The 21,937-nt window shown below is 48.0% G+C and overlaps 1 pseudogene; it reads left to right on the top strand.

The window, feature by feature from the left end:
• The first annotated feature begins 1,246 nt into the window (after positions 1–1,246).
• On the top strand, positions 1,247–2,088 carry LOC121170359 (annotated as a pseudogene).
• The last annotated feature ends 19,849 nt before the right edge of the window (positions 2,089–21,937 follow it).

The following is a 21,937-nucleotide window of genomic DNA, read 5'->3' as shown; positions in this document are numbered from 1 at the left end:
ACAAGGAGTGGCCTTGCCTTGGGTCACCCAGGAACCTGGTTTGGTTCTGTTGGTGGGAGCTGGCAAGGCCTGGGGGTGTGGGTTGCATGCCCTTTAAAGCCATATGCCTATAGTTTAACTGTTGCATAAAATCCTGTTCACAGATGTAGTACATCCAGTCAGTAGGTGTGGGATGCTCAGGCCAAGAAGGGACCTTGGGATGCTGCCCTATTTCTTGGCTTGAGCAGCTCTTGCAGGAGCTTCCAGGAGGAAAGTCAGTTAATATCCCTCCCCTAAGTTCAATTTTGTGGAGAAGGAAGCCAAGGCACAGAAAGGACAGTGATTTGCCCTGAGTCACACAGCACATGGATCCAGCCTGGACACCTCTGCCGTAGTAATCACACCAGGGATGTATTGCGGGGCCTTGTCCCCTGGTGCTGGCCTAATTTGTATTTCCAAGCATCTGAGTCTTGTATTACTTCATTACTCCTAACTCTAGTGCAGGGAGCTGGAGACCCTTGGGAGAGGCCCCGAGGGTGTAGTGGTGGAAGTGGACAATGCTGAAGCTGGGGCCTGTCTTACAGTTGTTAACCCTGCACTTCTAGGACAGGAGGGCAGCTTCCTAGCTCATCCCTACCGATCTACCTATCTTTCTTTCTTTCTTTCTTTCTTTCTTTCTTTCTTTCTTTCTTTCTTTCTTTCTTTCTTTCTTTCTTCCTTTCTTCCTTTCTTCCTTTCTTCCTTTCTTCCTTTCTTCCTTTCTTTCAGATTTATTTATTTCTACTTAAAAGTGTTACAGAGAGAGACAGGGAGAGACACAGAGAGATAACCTCCATCTGCTGGTTTACCCTCCAAATGACCAATATGGCTGGAATTGGCTGGTCGGAAATTGTGGGCCAGGAGCTTCAGCTGGGTTTCCTGCATGGGTGAAGGGGCCTATGGACCTGGGCCATCCTCCGCTGACTTCCCAGGACATAAGCTGGGTACTAGATCAGAAGTGAAGAAGCCAGGACACAAACCAGTACCCATATGAGATGCCAGCACTGCAGGTGAAGCATTAGCCTGATATGTCACCACACCAGACAGGTTCCCACTCATCTTTATCCCCAGTGTTTGTAGCAAGCCCAAGAGGACCAAACTGTCCACTCAATTGCCAGCTCTTTATCTGCCCCTCAGCCCTTTCTGGTCTCCTGCCTTTGTCTGCAGTTGTGAACAAAATAGGAGACACCTTTTGGTCAGATCCACCATCTTCCAGTAATTTGCCAAGATGATGAACACAAAAGGAAAGAAAAAAGGTACCTGTTATGTATTCTCCAAGCCTTTTAGGAAACATGGAGCTGTTCTTTTGGCTGCAGACATGTGCATTTACAAAAAAAAAAAAAAAAAAAAAAAAAAAAAAAAAAAGAGAGAAAGAGACATTATAGACCAAGGGAATGGGTACTGTTCAAAAGCCCCATAAATGTTATAATGGCAAAACTGGAAGAGTCTGTAATGTTACCCAGCATGCTGTTGGCATTGTTGTAAACAAACAAGGGCAAGTGCAATAGCTCAACTGGCTAATCTTCTAAGCACAGCGTGCCACATGGGCACTGGTTCATGTCCTGCCTGCTCTGCTTTCCATCTGGCTCCCTGATTATGGCCTGGGAAAGCAGTGGAGGATGGCCCAAGTCATTGGAACTCTGAACCCATATGGAAGACCAGGAGGAAGCTCTTCGCTTCTGGCTTCGAATTGGCTCACCTCCGGCAATTGCAGCCATTTGGGGAGTGAATCAGTGGATGGAAGATCTTTTTGTCTGTAAATCTGCTTTTCAAATAAAAATAAATGTATCTTTAAAAAAGATACTTGTCAAGAGAATAAATATGCGCATTGAACATATTAAACATTCTAAGAGCTGAGACAGTTTCCTGAAATGGGTGGAAGAAAATGATTAGTAAAAGAAGAAAGCCAAAGGGAAAGGCACCTAGGTTCATCTAAAACCTAGTCTGCCCCACCCAGAGTGGGCCACCTTGTCAGAACCCATGGAAAGGAGCCTGAGCTGTTGGAACCATGTATGAATTCATGGCATAATAAGGGAAAGAAAAATAAAAGACCTCAGGACTCTTAAAAAAGAAGAAGAAAAAGAAAAAAAAAAGAAGAGGAGGAGACAAAACCTAACCTGCTTATTATTATTATTTAAAATCGGGTGCCTCAACGTCTCTAATTAAATGCAATATTGAGCTCTGCCATGGCAAAGAGGAAAACATGGTGACTTCATATTTTATACAGTTTACCAAGAGGGTGCCTCATTTCTTCCTGGGCTTATTTTTTAGAAAGTTACTTCATATGGTGAAGAAGGCCTTGGAGTGACACAGGGGCTAGGGCCTCCGTTTTCCCAGGCAGCTCACACAGGGACATCTACCTGGTCAGGGCAGTTATTTGACTGTCTAACAGGGGCAGTTTCTCCCAATGGCAAGAGGTGGCCAGGGGTCTACTGGGCTGTGGGGACTTCAGTCTGTGTGCAGCTGCCTCTAGAGGCTGTGGTGCTATTATAACCCATACTGAGAAAACTCCAAAAAAGCTGCCTGGCAGATATAGGCAGCTGGACAGGAGGCAATAGTAATGGAGTAGGAGACACAGTGGCCAATAGTGGCCAGTGACCATGGAAAATGAGAGTTCCTGTCTCAAGGGCCAACTGCCAAAGGGAGAAAAAGTGAGGTGCTGGAGGGATATGCCATTACAGGAGATTGAATTTGCATCCCAACCTCCCACATCTGGAGGAGTTTCTTGCAGGAGTTTCCTGGGAGGAGCTGTGGCTCCACTACTCCACACCCCAACATAGCAATGGCTCTTATGAGGTCTGGATTGAGAGTTGGGTGGGCACCAGAGGATGGCTGCAGAAGAGTGGAGCGGGGGGGAGGGGGACAGAGCTGAAGCCATGGTTTTGAGACAAGCACAGTAGAGTGGAGCAGGGGCAGGGCACTGTGCAGCTGATGGCCTAGACAGACTTTTGGGGGCGGAGGGGTTGGGGAGCAAAGGAAGGGATCTGGACGTAGGCCAGGTTGCTGGAGGATGGAGCGCTGGTGGGGGGAGGCAGGTAGGGGCCATCATTAGCTGTCTGAGTCCTGCCTGCCCCGTGAGCAAAGAATTCACATGAGCAGGGTATGCCTCCTTAATGGCTGTCATTTGTTTAAGAAACAGGCCCTCTACACCCACCCCACTTCCAGCCAGCAGCACAACCAGGAGCAGCTGTATCCATTAACAACCTCCTCCTGGTTAGGGGAGAGCAGTGTCCCTTAAAATGGAGTTTGTTGTAGAACAATCTGGAAGATTAGTTGGCAAAGCCCCATCCCTAGGTACTGCACAATCATTTGCATTTCTTTCTTTAATATTTGTTTATTTATTTTTATTTGAAAGGTAGAGTTACAGAAAAAAGGAGAAAGAGAGAGAGGAGAGAGAGAGACCTTCTGTCTGTTGGTTCACTCCACAAATGTCTGCAACTGCTGGAGCTGAGCCAATCTAAAGCCAGGAGCCAGTAGCTTCCTTTAGGTCTCCCACATGGTGCAGGAGCCCAAGGACTTGGGTCATCTTTTGCTGCTTTCCTAGGCCATAAGCAGGGAGCTAGATTGGAAGTTGAGCAGCCCATGCTGCTCATGAACCAGCACCCATATGGGATGCTGGTGCCACAGGTAGAAGCTTAGCCTACTAAGCCATGGCACTGACCCCCATTTGCATTTCTAATAAGTGACCAGGTGGATGTTGATGCTACTGGCTTGGTGAAATCCAGTAGCAGAGTCCATGTCCCAAGTAGCTCCATCCCAGCCCTCTTTCTCACCTATCCACTGTCCAAGTCGTCTGTACCAGTGTGGAAGGGGCCTAACCTCCAGAGAGGGCTGGGCAATTCCAGCAGCTTGACTGCTGGACAACCTCTGACCCCTCTGAGCAGGGCACTGAGGGTGTGTGCTTGCCGCATTCTTGGCCCCAAGAGGGGCCCACGGAAACCTGGGCTGTAAGTCTTTTGCTCACACTCCGCCTAGCAAGAGAGGTCATGTGAGTGCTTGGTCCCGGGCAGCTGGGCAGCAGCAGGAGGGGCCCTCAGTACAGGGATCTGGCTCTGCAGCTCTGCCAGGGCCTCCATCCAGAGAGCCTGTTTGCACCTGTGTCACGGCGAGCTCAGGAAACCTAATTAGCTAGTTTGGTGTTTTATAATTAGGTCCTTTAAAAGAATTCATAGGTGGTGATAATAAGCCCATTTAGAAATCTATTAAGCTTTGGAGAAGTTGAAGGGGAACCTTGTAACTGTGCACAGTTGCTTTCCCTGTCTCCACCTTGTCGCTGTTCCCTGGTACTTCTTCCTGTCCCTCTCCTCATGGCATCCACAGAGCTGTGTAGACCCTGTCCCATCTCAGCACCAGGGCTAAGTGCTTGCTGTACACCAGGAAGCGTGGCATAGGAACTGATTCACGTCATTCCCCTGCAGCCATCAGAGAGGTGGGCACCATTGTGGTATCCATTGCATAGGTGAGGAAACTGGATGGCAGAGTCCAAGAACCCATCTGAAGCTACATGCCCTTCAGTAGCTGAGCCAGATGTTGAACCTGGGCTGTCTGACTCCTCACCCTTCACTAAGTCCCATGTTTTTTTTTAAAGATTTATTTTTTTATTATTTTTTTTTATTGGAAAGGTGGATATACAGAGAGGAGAGACAGAGAGGAAGATCTTTCGTCCGATGATTCACTCCCCAAGTGAGTGCAACGGCCGATACTATGCCGATCCGAAGCCAGGAGCAAGAAACCTTCTCCGGGTCTCCCACGTGGGTGCAGGGTCCCAAGGCTTTGGGCCATCCTCGACTGCTTTCCCAGGCCACAGGCAGGGAGCTGGATGGGAAATGGGGCTGCCGGGACAGAACCGGCGACCATATGGGATCCCGGGCGTGCAAGGCGAGGACCTTTAACCACTGCGCCACCGCGCCGGGCCCGTCCCATGTTTTTTAACTTGCAGCCTCCACTCACCCACAGCCAAGCACATTGTTTCTCTGTTTTCTCAGATCTGAGACTTCTGATGAGTGTTGCTTTCCCAGCAACTCTTGCTGTCTAGCTTCCTGACACAGTAGTGAATGATGGCAGGTATAGTGCTTCTTTTCCTCCCCTCCTTCCTCCTCCTCTGGTCCTGCATATCCAAAGGTTCAGTCAGCCAGGGTCCTTGAAGACTCTACTCTCTGCATTAGAGCCCTATCCTCTTTGGTCACCCCGTTTGTTTCCCACCCAGCCCTTGTCAAGTATATCTTCTGGAAGCATGCACACTTGCTTATTATTGCCTGTCTCTTCTCATTAGGATGCAAACACTACCAGGTCCTGCATGGGTTCCCAGTACCACGGAGCAGGGCTCCTGCATGTTGAACCTGACTCAGTTTCCTAAACTGTTAAATGGGGACCATTGCTCCTCTATAGAGTACTGAAGGGCCTGGGATGCAACAGGTGTTATAGCCACTTCTTTCTACTCCTCCAGTCTCCCTGAAGGAAAGTAGTGAAACACCCAGTGATGTTTGACTACACTAACAGTGCAGGATCCTGGGGTGGATCCCCTTGTTTATAGCACCGAGAGTTAGAGTTCTCCTGCAAAGCCAATGAGCCCTCCTAGATTTACTTACTTTGGAAATGTGGTGTTTTTGTTTGTTCTGGGCTCTGTGACTGTGGGCCACGGAGTGTGTTTAACTGTAGGGATATATTAGTATTAGTATCTTCTTAGGGAAGTTTATCATTACAGGATTGGAGTGAGGAAGCATGGCAATGAGGAAGCAGCTGAGTGTGCCCGCTGGCCACAGAGCTGGTTTAGGCTCAGGCACCCTCCACTTGCCAGCTGCATGACTGTCAAGACAAGTTTGGGATCTCTCTAGGACTGGGTTTCTCTGCTGCATACTGGGGAGTGGTGAAGGTGGAAATAGTGTACCTGTTTCATAGCAAAGCAGCCTGTTAAATGATGTTTCAGGCCTGGTGTGATGGCTAAAACTTCACCTTGCAAGCACTGAGCCAGGGTCCCATAGAGGCACTGGTTCATGTCCTGCTGCTCTACTTCTGATCAAGCTCCTTGCTTATGGCCTGGGAAAACAGTAGGGGATGGCCCAAAGACTTGGGACCCTGCACCCGTGTGGGAGACCCAGAAGTAGCTCCTGGCTCCTGGCTTTGAATCAGCTCAGCTCCAGTTGTTGTGGCTATTTGCAGAGTGACCCAGCTGTTGGAAAATCTTTATATCTCCTCTCCGTAACTCTGATCTGCCTTTCCAATAAAAATAAATGAGTCTTAAAAAAATAAATGATGTTTCAATGTCATTTTTTCTATAAAGACCCTTGGACACTTACTGTGTGCCAAGCAGCATTCTGTGTTCTGGTGTTGGATGTTCCAAGGGACTTACATTCTAGGGAAGACACTGCATGTAATACTCTCAAAATAGTGCTCTGTAAGTGCTGGCCAACAAAGGAGCTCTGCACAATGGCATGGCTATGGAGATAGGACCTGCTTCCACAGTCTCATCAGTGGAGAAGATGCACACACATGCACACACAGTGGATACACCTACATGTATGATTTTGATCTAGAGCAGGAGTTGAAGGTGCTCCTTTTTCATGAGCTGGAAATCCAGTGCATATATGGGGGTGTGCGTGTGTGTGTGTGTGTGTGTAGGCTGAGTTACCAGGGTCTGGAGAGAGAAGCTAATTTGTGTGTGTGTGTGTGTGTGTGTGTGTGTTTGTCTGTCTGTCTGTCTGTCTGGGATTTCAGTGTGTGTATGTGATTGGGATTCTGGGGTATGTGTGTGTGTTGGGAATGGATATATGTGTGCTGAGCCCATCTGTAGACAGGTCTCAGCTTCATCATTCCATGCACTCTCTTACATGCACGTTTCCTTTCCACACTCAGCTGTTTCTCACAGCGGTCCCTTCTGGTCTGCTCGCCGCCCCCATCCCCACCTCTGGAAGATCTGCAAATTCTATCCATGCTTCAAGGCAACCCTCACAACTCGAACTGTTCAGTGAGGGGAAAGCAGTCCTCCATTCTCCATATTCCTCCCCTTTCACTGCTGCCCTGTCCCTTCCTCCTTGCAGCCTCTGACCCCCTCATTTGTTTCTCTCCCCCTGCTGAGCCACGGGCCCTTCCAGGCACAGATCTTGTCCACTTCATCCCTGAATCCTCTGGATCACACCCTGCCCCAGAAGCACGTTCTCAACAGGCACTTCTTAAGCACAATTTCTTCTGAATTGTTATATTTTTCTGACAGGGGTCTTGTCTGGAGCTGTGCATGTGCGGTGGCTCCTGTATACATGCTGCCTTCGTGTACTGTCACATGTGTCCACGGGACCCAGTGGACGTTTTGGGTGTGTGTAGGGTACAGTGGCAGCCCAGTGCCCAGTGATGGATGAGGGGGGTGGAGGTGACTTTCCCAGGGGAAGATTAGCGCCTGGCAGCTATGATTTGTCTTGTGCCCTCCTGTCCTTTTGCTGGGCCCCACTGCAGAGTCATTCATTACAGAGACTGCTGTCACAGGCTGGGGGCAGGGACTGAGCAATGTATGTGTGTAGGGTGTGGGGAGGTGTTGGACCCTTCCCCTAGGGGACATGCTCATGTCTGAGACCAGAGCCCACTGTATGCCCAGGCAGCAGGCCTCTGGAGTCAAGTGAAGAGGACCCAGTTGCAACTCATCTTCTATGACAGCCTCACACCCAGGAAGGGGCATTGATTCCCCTGGCAGATGTTGTCACCCAATACCCAATATCCTCCTCTCCCTTGGAGGAGCTCCCATTGCTGGGCAAGGAAACTGCGCAGAGGGAATGGAAGCTAGTGAGATGGCTGCCCTCCATGTGCCACCTTAGGGTAAGTGACAAGCCACAAGGTGGATGGAGAGAACACTGACCTCTGGGGTTGGAAATGGAGGCTTAAGTCCTGGCTGTAGTCCCAATTAGCGTTTTGGCTAATTTAAACCTGCCACAATCTCACTGCCCACATCTGTAGAATGGGGCTGATGATATGTCCTCCAACTGTGGAGCTGGATTTAAAGGTGATGAATCTGTCAGTGTACTTTTTAAACTAGAAGGTGCTGGTTTGATGGGCGGAGACAATGCTTCTTCCATGGTGCTGCAGGTTGGGGTGGGCTGTACAGTCACATGAAACCCCACATTCTATGATCCTTTGTGGTTTACATTGCAGTCATACTCTTTGTACTTCATTTTAAATTATGGTTTTGTAATATTTACTTATTTGAAAGGCAGAGTTAAAGAAAGGAAGGTAGAGAGAGAGAGGAATCTTTCATGTATTCGTTTACCCCCGCCAATGATCCCAATTCGGAACCACAGTGCTGGTCCCCTCTTTCTATTTCTCAACTCTGACAACGACTGCAAGCCAGGTCAAGGCAGACGCTGTTACATTCTGTGTTGCGGGGCTGGAAGAACAGCTCAGAATACTAACGACTTGCCCAAGGTCCCTCAGTTGTAGAAGGCCTAGAATGTGAGTTGGCTTCCTTCTGATACCCAGTCCCATAGGTACCTTCCCTGCAGTTACATTCAGAGGCCCTCCTCTGTTGCTGTGCCCTCCATTGTCTCTGCTGTGGTCTAGGGGACCCTCATCCCCTCAGACTTCCCTCCTGAAAATAAAAGCAGTATCCTCCCCCAGGTATAAATGGGTATAGTAATGACTGAACTGTCTCCCCTACTCCCTGTCCCCACTCTTTCACTGTGCCAACTGTTTTTGAAGGCAATGGTGTCAGGGCAGGAAGAATAAGGAGAGAGAGAGAGAGAATCTGTAGGTTTGAGAGTGTAGAGATGGAGAGGAGAGCAAGTTGAGATTTCCCAGGTGCTCTTATGCAAATCTGGCAGGCTAAAAGCTGAATTCATATGGTAAGAAAAGAAGGAGAAAATAGCAGAATGGGAGAAAAAAGGCAGGAAAGAAAGGAGGGAGGAAAGGAGGAAAAGGAATGGAAGTTGAGATAGAGAATATGGAGAGTGTATAAGGGAAAGGGGAAAGAAAAAGGAATGAAGAATAGGACAGAAGGAACTGGAGAGGTGAGGCAGGAGGAATAAAAAAAGGAGAAGGAGGAGGCTAGAGGCTGGGGAGGACATAGCGGGGGCAGAATGGCGGGGGTGGGAGGAAGCCAGCTCTGCTGTGGCAAGGGGTGGGAGATTGAAGGCTGCATCGCAGCAGGCAGTGGAGGAGAGGAATAAGTCATAAACGCTGTGGGGGCAAAGGTCAAATATAGACTGATGGCTCCATTGTTTCCCAGCCTTCAAGGAGGACCCTGTTGGGGGTTTGCTGAGATGCTTAACTCTTCCCTGCCCAGCCTTTTGATGGTAATGTTGGGGTGGGGAGGCAGAGGGAGAAAATCACGTGTGTGTGTGTGTGTGTGTGTGTGTGTGTGTGTGTTGAGTTCAGGTAGAGGGAAGGAGTGAAGATTAGTGGGTTGCAGTCGGGTTGGACGGGGGACCCTTAAGGTTTGGAACTGAACCCTGGGGGCAGGGGATCAGCATCATCTGCCTGTCACTTCATAGGAGGCAGAAATCACTGAAAAATGTCACATCTCTTTTTCTACCCTCCGTGGTCCCTGTTTACGTCTCCTTGCAACGTGATGGGAATGGGGGTGGGGGTGTTTGGCCTGGAAAGAAGGAAGTTCCTAGATTGTAATTGTTGAGTAACACCTGTCATTGTCAAGAGTGATAATAAATGCTCTTAGTAATCTAAAGCAAATATTTACTAAATAAGGAAAATGAGATGTCAATTAATGCTTATCAACACATTAATATGGCAGTTGGCAGCTGTCTGATTCCTCCACATCTCTCTTTGGAAATAGATACTGGCCAGAAGGATTTGGCTATAAAGTGACTCTTGCTGGCTGAAAAAGCCAGAAGTTGGTTAGAAACCAGGCAAGAGGAAAATATGCAATAATGGGAAAGGCATTCAGAACCATGGACAGTCCCCAGATGGGTTCCCCAGAATCTGCTTTCTGCTGGGGGTGCTGTCACCTTAGATTCTTTAGACCCTACCCAAGAGAGAGCTGGGTATCTGGGGGTGCCAAATGTTGACTTCTCTTGGGCTACAACTCTTCCCCCGACCCTCTATGATGTATAGACTGACAAAGGACTTAATGCTGTGAATACATAAAGCTGTGGAGGCCTGGGCGGTGGAGGGTGACAGCTGCCCTTTAATGCTTGGCTTTTTAAAGATCATGGTAGAGTTCAGAAAGTATAGTCATGAGGTTTAATGATTTAATGGGGACGACTGGGGAGCAAAAATAGTTACTGCGCCCTGGGGAAAAGTGACTCCTCATACATATTACTTTAGCCTAATGGCCTATAACGCCCTCCCCCTGAGCCTGCGGGGGGAGTCACGCTACATAGCCGCTGTAATACCGAATGGCCTGATTAAATGCATATTAAACAATACTAAATTGGGGAAAAAAAGGCGGAGGTGTTGCTCAATGTGTTTATTCACTTCTGTAGGGGGAAGGTAGGGCTCCTTCTCTGGTGGTAGATGGGAGAAGTCCTCTAGCCTGCTCCCCAGAAGATGTGGAGTCCCAATGAGAGAGAGAGGTGGGAAGCCAAGTTCTTTTGGAAGAATATTTGAGAGGGGACACCTCCAAAATGGGAGAAGATGCCAGACCTTAAGAATCTTGAAGCCAGGAATAAGAGTCGTGCCGACTCACTGTCCCAATAGGTCATATGTGTGCCCAGTGGGAGACTTGGCCTTATATATGGATTTGATTCGAATCAGTCCTTTGCTGAGAGGTTGTTTTTCTATAAATCCTGGGGTTGCTCATGGATTCTTGGGCCTACTGGGATGATCTCCTTAACCACTCCCCTCTATCAGTATGGCCCTAGATATCAGTTCTAAGATTCTGGTTAGCTGACAAGATCTTCCACAGACCATGGATGCAAAGCAGGATCATGTGGAAGATGATGTCTTTTTCTCCCCAGTGTCTGTACTGAGTATCCCCAAGAAAGAATATTCTGACTCCATGTCCCCCCCCCTTTAAAAAAAAGAAAAAGAAAACTACCCAAGTAACTCCAGTGGTATTCAAAATTGAAGTTCAGTTCAGTAGACTGTGAGAGCTGAGTTACTTCAGTGTGACCTGGTTTAATTTCTTTACTTCATGAACAAGGAGTTGAGGCCCAGTGAGGCCATGGCTTCTCCATGACCTGTAGAGATGGAATAGGCTCTTGGATCTCAACCTAGTTCTTTTAACATTGCATCCTTACCTTCATTTTGGTGGGATAAATAGGGCCAGTGTCAGAGTTAGTGACAGTGAAGGATGAACATCTGGCCTCTGAAGCTGTGTTCTCCACACACACCAAATCAACAAACGGACCAGGAAGAGGGATTCCTTGGTCAGCTGACTTTGGCTAAGATGCCAGCACCTGTGGTTTTCCATCTCCTCAAAACCTTCCAGACCATGTCTCCGACTGTGGGTTCTATAGGCCCTGGCTCACCCATGGCCTCATCTACTACAGCATTAGGTGGCTGGGTACCAGAGCCCTGGTGCTGGGATTAAAGTCTTGTGCCTGTCATTCTGGGTAAGTTAAGCAGCCTCTAAGTGCTTGAATTTTCTCATTTGTAAAAGGTTATGATATAAGGATTAAATAAGCTAATATATAAATAGTAAAAGCAATGTCTGGTATATAGTGATTGCTATGTAGGTGGTGACTACTGTTGTTTTAATATTTTAAATCTGTCTCATTATGTTTTGCAATGCATTAAATAGCTTGTGTATTTACATCTGATTTTCAATTTGAAGTTCATTAACAACGGATTCTAGGTTCTGTATCTTAAAGATTTGGTTCTCTCAGGGTTTTTTTTAAAAGTATTTTATTTATTTATTTGAAAGATAGAATGACACAGAGATGGAAAGACAGATAGAGAATGGAATCTTCCATTCACTAGTTCACTTCCCAAATGGCTACAACAGTCAGATCTGGGCCAGGTTGAAGTCTGGAGCCAGGAACCAGAGGCCAAGAACTTCATCCGGATCTCCCAAATGGGAGGAATTGGCCTAAGTTCTTGAGCTATCACCTGCTGCCTTCTAGACACATTATTAGGAAGCCAGATTGAAAGCTGTGCAGCCAGGACTCGAACCGGCACTCCATCATGAATGCAGGTGTCACAAGCTGTGACTTAGCCTACCCCATCACTCAGGTTCTGCATGGTCTCAGTTTCTAGTCAAGATTCTTTAAGTCCAAAAGCTGTTACCCCCAAGTGGATGAGGAAGAAGGCTTCTGAAGGGAGGATAAGGATTGTGTCAGGAGGATAGTTATGTAGACTTTCATATCCAGCCAAGGGTCCAACATGAAGATTCTATATGTGTTCCTGTGATTTTGGAACATTTGAGAGTACTTCATTAGGTGGTGATGGATGCTGGACCAGCAAATGCCTCTGATAAGTGAGTGTTAAATAAAAAGGAGTCTATTTTTTAAGAGGCAGAGTAACAGAGAAAGAGAAAAGAGAGGAAGAGGTGTTATCCATTCACTGATTAAGTCCTCAAATGCCCACAACGGCTGGGGCTGGGCCAGGCTAAAGCCAGGAACCGGGAACTCCATCCCAGGCTCCACTGTGAGTGGCAGGAACCCATGTACTTTGGCCATCATCTGCTGCCTGCTAGGCACATTAACAGGATTCGTAGTGGAGACTGGATTTGATCTTAAGCATTTTGCTGTGGGATGCAGGCATTTAAAGCAGTGACTTAATTCTCTGCACTCAGTGTCCACATCTGGAAAGCAGTCTGGCTTCTGCCTTCCTGGTAGACTAATGGGGACACACAAGGAGACATACAGAGTCTGACTTTATTGAGTCACAGTCTGATTTCTAGGGAGGCTTCTGGTTTGTTTGCTATTGATTGGGATATAGTGTTACAGGCCTGGAAACCATATGAGGCATGGGCTGCAGTCCACGAGGCTCTTCCCTGTTCCTGGGAAACACCCAGGGATAATGAGGCAGGAGTGTGGATCTCATGGAAGGCACTGTTTGGTACCTTCCAGACATTCAGGTTTCTGACATACAGGATAGCCTGAGAGTAGCTGTACCCATCTTGTCGTCATGATCTTTCCCAAGCTTTCTGTCCTCAATTCATGCTGCTCCTTAGACGACTTCTGTTTTGTCTTTCTGTCTTCCAGTTCCCAACTCTTTTATTCCATGTCACTTCCTGTTTTTTTTTTTTAATTAAAAAAAATTGCAAAGTCAGATATACAGAGAGGAGGAGAGACAGGAAGATCTCTCATCTGCTGATTCACTCACCAAGTGGCCACATTGGCTGGAGCTGAGCTGATTTGAAGCCAGGAGCCAGGAACTTCTTCCGGGTCTCCCACATGGGTGCAAGGTCCCAAGGCTTTGGGTTGTTCTCCACTGCTTTCCCAAGTCACAAGTAGGGAGCTGGATGGGAAGTGGGGTGCTGGGATTAGAACTGACACACATATGGGATTCCAACACGTGTAAAGTGAGGACTTTAGCCGCTAGGCTACCACGCCGGGCCTGTCACTGCCTTTTAAAAGCACTTCTCCAAGTTTTCCATTTCCTTCCTTCATTAGCCTGATCACAAACTACATGGTACCACTGTTTCTTAGACTCTTCATGGCTTAGCCACCAGACTCGAAGTTCCTGTGGCTCTTTACCAAACCAACTGACGCACATCTCATGCTCTAATACCTAATATCAGGCCTGTCCTGGAATTGGCAAGTATTACAAAACAGGTGGAGGAAAGTTTGAATAAATGCACAAGTGTTCTTATCTATTCTAAAGACCACATGCAGCCAGAAGGCAAGAGTTAGCCTTCCATACACCTGTCCTGAAAGACTTAAAAGAGATGGAAAGCATCCCACGGAGCAAGTTAGTGGCAGGAAGCTCCAGCTCCACACCATTCCCTTGGGGGAAGGAGAAAGAAAAGGAGACTGTATTGGTCCCTCCCTCTTGTCCCACCAGAGACGCCTCCACACACGGTGTCACTCATACAGCCCCAACTGCCTGTTCTCGTCCCCTCTTCCTCCCTCAACTGCATTTAAAATAAATGCCCAATAAATAAATAAAAAAAAGCCCTCCTCTCCCTGTCACTGCACAGGGCAGACCCTCCCACCCCCAGGTCCCTGACGCTCTTAGATTTTTCTGCTGCCACGTTCCACCCTGAGCCATGTCTTCTAGTATTTTGCTTTCAAATTGTGTCTCCTGCCATTTGTGCCACATTTAAAATGCTAACAGTACAGAATGTCATTTACAGAACCGGGGCGTTTGCTCCGGAAAATTAATTTGACTTATTCCTTCTGCCTGTTCCTATCTCCAGGCCAATATTATGCTACTCATTCTACAAGAGTAATACTTAATGAATAGGACTATTAATAATGTCAAGGTCCGCGGGGGCCTGGCGGCTAACGGATAGGCGTAGACGGAAGGAACCCATCACCTGACTCCTGGTTTAATGTCCCATGAAAATATCAGGCACTGCAGTGTAATTATGGAGCAGGGAGAGGCGAGTGGATGACGACCCAGAGTTTCTTAAATATTTTTCAAATTAGTTGATGCTTTTCCTTTTGAGGGAGGAGGGTGTTTATCTCCCCTATCTCCCCCCTCCATTTTAAGTTTGGTCTGGAAGGGGAGTGGGCTTGTTTTTACTAAAAATCTGCACATACAAACAGAGAAGACACTGCATAGTACACAGATTTTAATAGCTGTTGAGATACTGTGTTCCATATGAGAAGGGGCAGAGAAGGGTTTGGGTTTTCATTTAGCAAAACAAAACAGAAACGGAAAGTGGAATCCAAGCATCTGATTTATAGAACATCTCAGTGACGCTCCCTCCCTGCTTTATTCTCCAGCCCCATTGAAGCGCATGGACTCACAGAGCTAGCAGCACTTTTGAGAGAGAGAGAATGAGAACCCCCTTGTCCCAACCCCATCTGCATGCCCAGCCCTCCCCCATTACTCCCTACCCACAATCCTGAGAGATAGGCCCTTGCTAGACAGGTTTTTCTTTGCTGGGAGCCTGATTTCCTTCAAGTCCTAAGATTATGATTCTGGCTTGGCCCATATGACTGCTTTTATAGGACTGGATCAGCAGGGTTGAGCAGGAGAGGAGAGAGGCAACAGAGGGGTCTGAGACTGGGGGCAAGGAAATTGGAGTTGGAATCCTGCATGTCAGTCTCATCTCACATACAGGAAGGGGATAAGGATATCTGCTTTGCAGGGTGGTAGTGAGGCTATGAGATAATGGGTGTGAAGGGCCTCAGGCCATAGCTGGCACACGCAGGGAGATGATAATGTTCATCCCTTTTGTCCAGTTCACAGATGGCGCAGTCAGACACAGTCATGGCAGGGACCAATTGCCTCTTGCTGGTGCAGGGTTGAACAAAGGATATGTACCAAGAGGCCCTGAGGAGTGCATGTTGTGCAGGAACTCCCAGGGCAATGAGGGGGAGACATGTGCTCAAGGAACCCCAAGTCCACTCTAACGACAGAGAATCAGAGCCTCCAGACCAATCAAGGCTTTTAGTCTAGTAATGAAACCCTTCTGTTTGAGGAGCTCCCAGTCTTATGGAAGAAAGATTATGAGATGGTCCCAGCTTCTGATCTGGGAAGCATTGTAGTCTAATGGAGGAAGCCCAATTTCTGGTAAGGACTGGGAGTTTCTCACCTTGTTGGGGAAAAAAGACCATATTCCATAAGGCATCCTAGGTATAGGAGATATCATCCATGTTCTGGGGCTTCCCAGTTTGTCAGATGTCAGTGAACAGTTCGTGCTCACAAAAGCTCCAAATTGCTGAGAGCCATACAAACCTGAACTTAGTAAAATCCCAGTCTAATGGGGAAGATACAGTCTGCCTTGGAGAGACTGTAGTTCAATGAGATAATTAAGGTGGCTTGAAGAAGACCCAGCCAATGGAAGAGACAAGAGCCAGGGCTCAGGAGCCCAAAGGTGGAGGTGAGGAGACAGGCCCTTTGCCCTTGGGGATGGTCAGTGTGAAGAAAATATGGCGCTGGAAACCTTGGTCATTTGATCTGATTGAAGGGACAGGTTCCCACCCTAGTGCAGCTTCTATCTTTCACAGGAATGGCCAGGCAAGTAAAGGTAAGTGAATAGCAGCAGCTCCAAAGGAGGGGGAAGCCCAAGCCACTGGGCTCAGCTGGCAAGAAGTCAGTCCGAGCCCACGCCGAGTGGGAGATGCCGGAGAAGGCTGGACCTGCGGCTGGATCATCCAGGCTAAACTGCAAGCAGGCGGTCCCACCCTTTTTCCTTGGCTTCTGAGGAGCCTCTTTTCAGTACCACGGGCAGCGACCGCCGCATCTCTCAGTCCAGGGCCCTGGCTGGAGGGGCGGGTGCAGGGCTCCAAGTCTCTCTCGGCAAGTATCTGTCTCCCCCATGCGTCCGTAGCTCCGCAAATGAGGCCTCGCTCAGCGTCCGCACTGTCGTCCGCCCCTGCCAAGATGGGGAATTCTTCCCCGAACACTCCTGCCAACTCCAGGGCCTGGAAGGCTGCCAGGGCTTCCTCCTAGCGTCAGATCAGGAGAGCAAGACAAGTGTGTGTGTGTGTGTGTGTGTGTGTGTGTGTGTGTGTGTGTGTGTGTGTGTTGGGGGAGGCAGAGTGTCGGTTTGGGGGAGATGGCAGAGTGAGGCTCATTTTGCTCCTTAGCCCTGGGACACTTGGGACTAGCTGGGGTAAGTCACATCCTGAGCCCCTGCTGTCCAGTTGGCACACCTCCTAGGCTGGTCAGGCCTGAATATGCAGCAGATTTCAAATTCCCCTCCCCCAATCCGGAGCTGCATACCGGAGAGTCTATGCAAGAGGCACCCTCTGTAGGGATCACTGGGGAGCCCCATCGCATGCCACCTCAGGGTCAGGAGACCAGGGGCCCTATGGACAACACAGTGCCCAGCCTCTCCACACCATCTCCCTGGTTAGGGCCCTTGACATCTTCCACAATGGACCTACTCATGGCTCCTGTTCCTTTGTGCACCAGAGCACACGCAGATCCAGCTGATTCCATCAGATCCTACTCCTTCCACTTCTCCTACCCTGGCTGCTCACAAGATAGGGACAGGGGCCAAAGGGGCTGAACACGGACAGCCACCCGCTGTTGCCCCTACCCCATCTTCATAAAAGGCAACAAGGAAATCAGCAAAAAGAGGGGATAAAGGGGCCAAATAAAAAGTAATAAAGTCATCCCATTAATAAGTATTCTGATGGTATCATCAGAATTCACAGCTGGGCCAAGAAAGAGGTGGAGGGAGGGGCTGGGAGAAGCCGACTGTGGGGGCTTCTTGTCCCTCACCCTCAGGTGAGAGAAGAAGGTGCCTCCTGCCAAGTTCCCGTTTTTCTGGCTCGCTTTTTTTTTATGGGGCATCCTGAGTGTAAAAAATATGACTCGCCTTTATAGTGCTCCAACAGCAATGAAGCTATAAAATTATGAACAGTTTTTATGACGGCTATTCGGGGGATGCTTTTATATTGATGGTATACAGCCTGAATCTGTCTTTTTTTGCATCCCACCCCCTTCCCTGGGAGGGGAGGGGAAGTCTGTGTAACTATTTTTCATGCATTTAATATATTAATTATCCGGTAAATGCTCCCCAGGCTGTGCTCGGGACATTGGAGAGTGACAGGTTCTCAGCGAGCCTCCGAAGGCAGCGCATCAGCCTGCAGTGTATTATGTCGGCGAGGTCAGGGTGGGGTTAATGTAACTTTTTATTTGCTGATTTTTCATAGGCAGGAGCAAAGCTGGGATGGAGGGAGGGAGGGAGGGTGAGAGAAGGATGGAGGGAGGAGGGGAGGGAGGAGAAGGTGCCAGGAGAGCAGAGATAATGGCGAGGCAGATCCCTCCACCCCCAACTCACCTCTGTCAATGCCAGGAGGTTTGATTAGGTAAGAAAGGAGCAGTGGCTTCTTCTGCAGGCCCGGGTGCCCCATGTCCCTGGTGGTGTTCTGGGGCACCAAGCTTCCAATACAGCCTGTGCCCTTGAACATGGACACAGCTTCACTCTCTGAAACCAAAATGAGGGTCTTGGGCCTGGGAAAAAGCCCCAAAGGTTACCTGCAGAGCGTCTGGTCATCTTGCTTTTGTACATTCTGTGTGGACATGTGCACACGTGGGCTGTCTTTGTCACTGGGTCTGCATTGTTCCTGCTGCTCTCACTCAGCAGATTCTCTGGTAGATGTCCATTCACAAAGGTTGACTTCTGGTGATTAAACAAGGGGAAAGATGAATGGTTTTCTTTGGCCATGGTGTCTCTGTCAGTGACACCAATGGGCTCTTATGCCTAGAGCTGAGACCCTGCCCACCCTGCAGGAAAGATCTGTCAGACAATCTATCCTTCCCTGAAAACACAGGGTGCCCAGGGGCAAGGTGACTGCTGGGCCAGTGTGTGCTCCAAGAGAGTGAAAGTTGGTGCTTAGATCCAGCTGCAGCTCCTTTGTTCCCTGGCCTCCTGCCCCAGCCCTGCCACCTGCCGGCCCCAGGAGGACAGCACAGCTGGACTTTGTCATTTGTTACTGCTCTATGTTCCCCAATACCTAACTTCTGGCTCCCTAACTTTTGAAGCATCTCTTTGTTGTCTTTGTAGAGTTAGTTTTTAAAAGAAGTATTTTTTTTGAAAGGTACGGTGTGTGTGTATGAGAGAGGGAGAAAGAAAATACGAATCTTCCTTCTGTTGGTTCACTCCCTAAACAACAGCCAGGTGGAAGCCAGGAACCACAAACTCCATTTGGGTTTCCCATGTGGGTGGTAGGTACTTGAGCTGTCATCTGTTGCCTTCTCAATTTCATTAGCAGGAAACAAGTGAATCAGAAATGAAGCAGCTAGGGGCTCAAACCCAAGTTCTGATAATGGGATGCTGGCATCACAAGTGATGGCTTAACTTATTGCACCACAATACTGGCCCCCACTTGTCTTATTTGACTGTAAAATATTTTAATCATTCAGAAAAATAAAAGCATTGTTGTTAGTGCTGCTGTTGTTATTTTATGATCAGTGCAGGCACTTTTGTGTGTTAGGGCAGGACAAGGGCTGCCCCTGCTGAGGCAGGAGTGCAGATGCTGGAGTTCAGGGCATTGGTGCTTCTAAACATGCCGTGTGGTGCGCCCTTTTCCTTCACCAAAGGAGGCCCTGCATGTCTACTCACCTTCACCTCATGAGACAAGTGTGTGTATGTGCATGTGCGTGCATGCACATGTGAGTGTGTGACTTCCCCAAGAAGAGAACAGCTCCAGTTCTAGAAGCAGACAGCCTAGATTCAGGACTTTGCATTGTCAGTCTCTGCTCTGTGACCTTGCAGACCTTCTTTGCTGCTTTCAGACCTTATAAAATTAATTATATGAGGAGAATCTTACAGGAATATTGTAAATATTTAAAAAGTTGAGATGTGTGAAGTGGTTGGTAGAAACACTACTGCTATTGTTATTATTGCTTTTAGATTCTACCCACTCCCACCCATTCACCTTTTGTTTGCATATAAAAAGTGTTTATTTTCATATTATTTGAGAAGCAGAGAGAGAGAGAGAGAGATCATTCATTCACTGATTTACTCCTCAAATGTCCACAAGAGCTAAAAGCCAGGAGTCCAGAACTTCATGAGTCTCCCAGGTGTGTGGCAGAGCCCCAAGTACTACCACCTCGCTGGGTGCACATCAGCAGGAAGTTGGACAGGCAGCAGAAGAACCCAGATACAAGCCAGGCACTGTGATGTGGAAAGCAAGCATTCCAAGTAGCTTCGCTGAATGCCAGTTCCACTGCCCATGTTTGGTGCAGCCTAACCCCTGTGGTATTTCCCTTCCCATAACACTAGCAAATCCTGCATTCCAAGAGGCTGTTTCCGTTAGGCACATGGCCTGACTTATACTGTGCTATGAATAGATGGGCAGTGGTGTATAATTATGGCCTCCAAAGCCAAGGTCAGTAGTATATACCATTGTCATCTTTATCAAGTCAGTGTGCAGAGTAGCAGTATTATTGGGCACTGTCTTAAAGGCTGGAGGCATCACATGCATTGCTTCATTTATCTTTCTCAATGACCCAATAGAGTGTGTAGAGTATTAAACCATGTCACAGGGAGGATTCCAGGATCAGGAACTCAGTCAGTGACAGGCCAGCCTAGGGTCATCTGGGTGGAATGGTTGGAATTTAAGGTCACCTGACTGTGAAGCTCTTATGCTTTCCTTTCCTTGGGTTCTGTTTTTAGGAAAGGGCAGGAGTAGCAGTCTGGCCTGCTGGAGCTGGCCTGCTATCTGCAGGCCCTGAGGAGGGACTGTGGGGTTCACAGGAATGAGAGCTTTGCTGCTCAGGTGGAGACTGGAGAACATTTTAGGGAAATAAGATATTTAGCAATGGCAGACAGAGGGGACCTCAAAAAGTGTGAAGAAAGTGGAATTAAAACATGTTTGGTGCAAAAAAACCCACACTTCTTAAAGAAATGATATATTTATTTTTCAGGCAGTTACAGAGGGAAAAGAGAGAAAGATCTTCCTTCTGCTGGTTCATTGCCCAAATGGTTGCAATGGCCAGGGCCAGGTGCTTCAGCTAGGTCTCCCACATGGGTGCAGGGGCTCAAGCTCTTGAAACATCCTTTGCTGCTTGCTTACCCATATACAACAGCAGGAAGCTGAACTGGAAGTGGAGTTGCTAGAGCTTGAATCAGTGCCAGAATGGGATGCCAGCATTGCAGGTGGTAGCTTAATGTGTTATCTCTCAGTGTTGGTCCCAGGTGCCAAAAATTTTTTGAAGCCTGTGTCTTCGAGGGGTCTTAAAAATTTGAGAAAGATGCATGTAATTTCCCATAAGCTTTATGGAGTTCTCTTGTAGTAGTAGCAGCAGTAGCAGCAGTAGCAGCAGCAGCAGCAGCAGGGGCGATGATGGTACCTCTCCTACCACTGGTGCTATGGTTAACAACATCTATCACATCAACCAGTTAGGTTGCAGGGAACTTACTGGTAGAAGAATTTACCTTGGAACTGAGATGAAAAGGTATGTCCACCATGTGCCTGCTGTTTCACAGTTCTCTCATATATTTGGGATTCTTTGACCATTTCGGTGTATATGAATTCGCTGGCCCTTTAAAAATTTTTAAATTTTACTCAAGTACTTGATAAGAGTCTCTTTTTAAAAATGTATTTATTGGGGCCCAGTGTAATGGCTCAGTGGTTAAATCCTCACCTTGCATGTCCCAGGATCCCATATGGGCACCAGTTTGTGTTCCGGCTGCTCTACTTCTCATCCAGCTCCCTGCTTATAGTCTGGGAAAGCAGTAGAAAAGTCCCAAAACCTTGGGACCCTGCACCTGCCATGAGTTCTTGGCTCCTGGCTGTGGATAGGCTCAGTTCTGGCTATTGCAGCCATTTGGGGAATGAATCAGCAGATGAAAGATCTGTCTCTCTTCTCTGTAAATCTGTTTTTCCAATAAAAATAAATAAATATCTTTAAAAATGTATTTATTTGGAGCTGGCACTGTGACACAGCTAGTAAAGCTGCTATCTGTGGCACCCACATATCATATGAGTGCTGGTTCAAGTCCTGACTGCTCCACTTCCCATGTAGTTCCCTGCTAATGTACCTGGGAAAGCAGCAGAAGATGGCCCAGGTGTTTGGGCCCCTGCACCTGCCTGGGAGACCTGAAAGAAGCTCCTGGCTCCTGACTTCAGATTGGTATAGCTTTGTCCATTGTGAACATTTGGGGAATGAACCAGTAGATGGAAGATCTCTCTCTTCACTTCTCCCTCCCCATCTTTCTCTGTAACTCTACCTTTCAAAAATTTTATTTATTATTTCAGAGAGCAAGAGAAAGAGAGGGAGAGAGAGAGAGAGAGAATGCATAAGACAGCAAGAGAGTCACCATCTATTGACCTACCCTGAACACAGTCAGGACTGGGCCAGGCTGAACCTGACCCAAGTCTCCCATGTAGGTGCCGAGGAACCAACCACATGAGCTGTTACTGTTGCCCCCATGTTCTGCCCAGTTAGGAAGTGGGGCCAGGAATCA

This window comes from Ochotona curzoniae, unplaced genomic scaffold (assembly GCF_017591425.1).
Source record: "Ochotona curzoniae isolate NIBS_2020 unplaced genomic scaffold, NIBS_Ocur_1.0 scaffold_2453, whole genome shotgun sequence".
Lineage (NCBI taxonomy): Eukaryota > Metazoa > Chordata > Mammalia > Lagomorpha > Ochotonidae > Ochotona > Ochotona curzoniae.
This window is presented reverse-complemented; position numbering and strand designations above follow the sequence as displayed.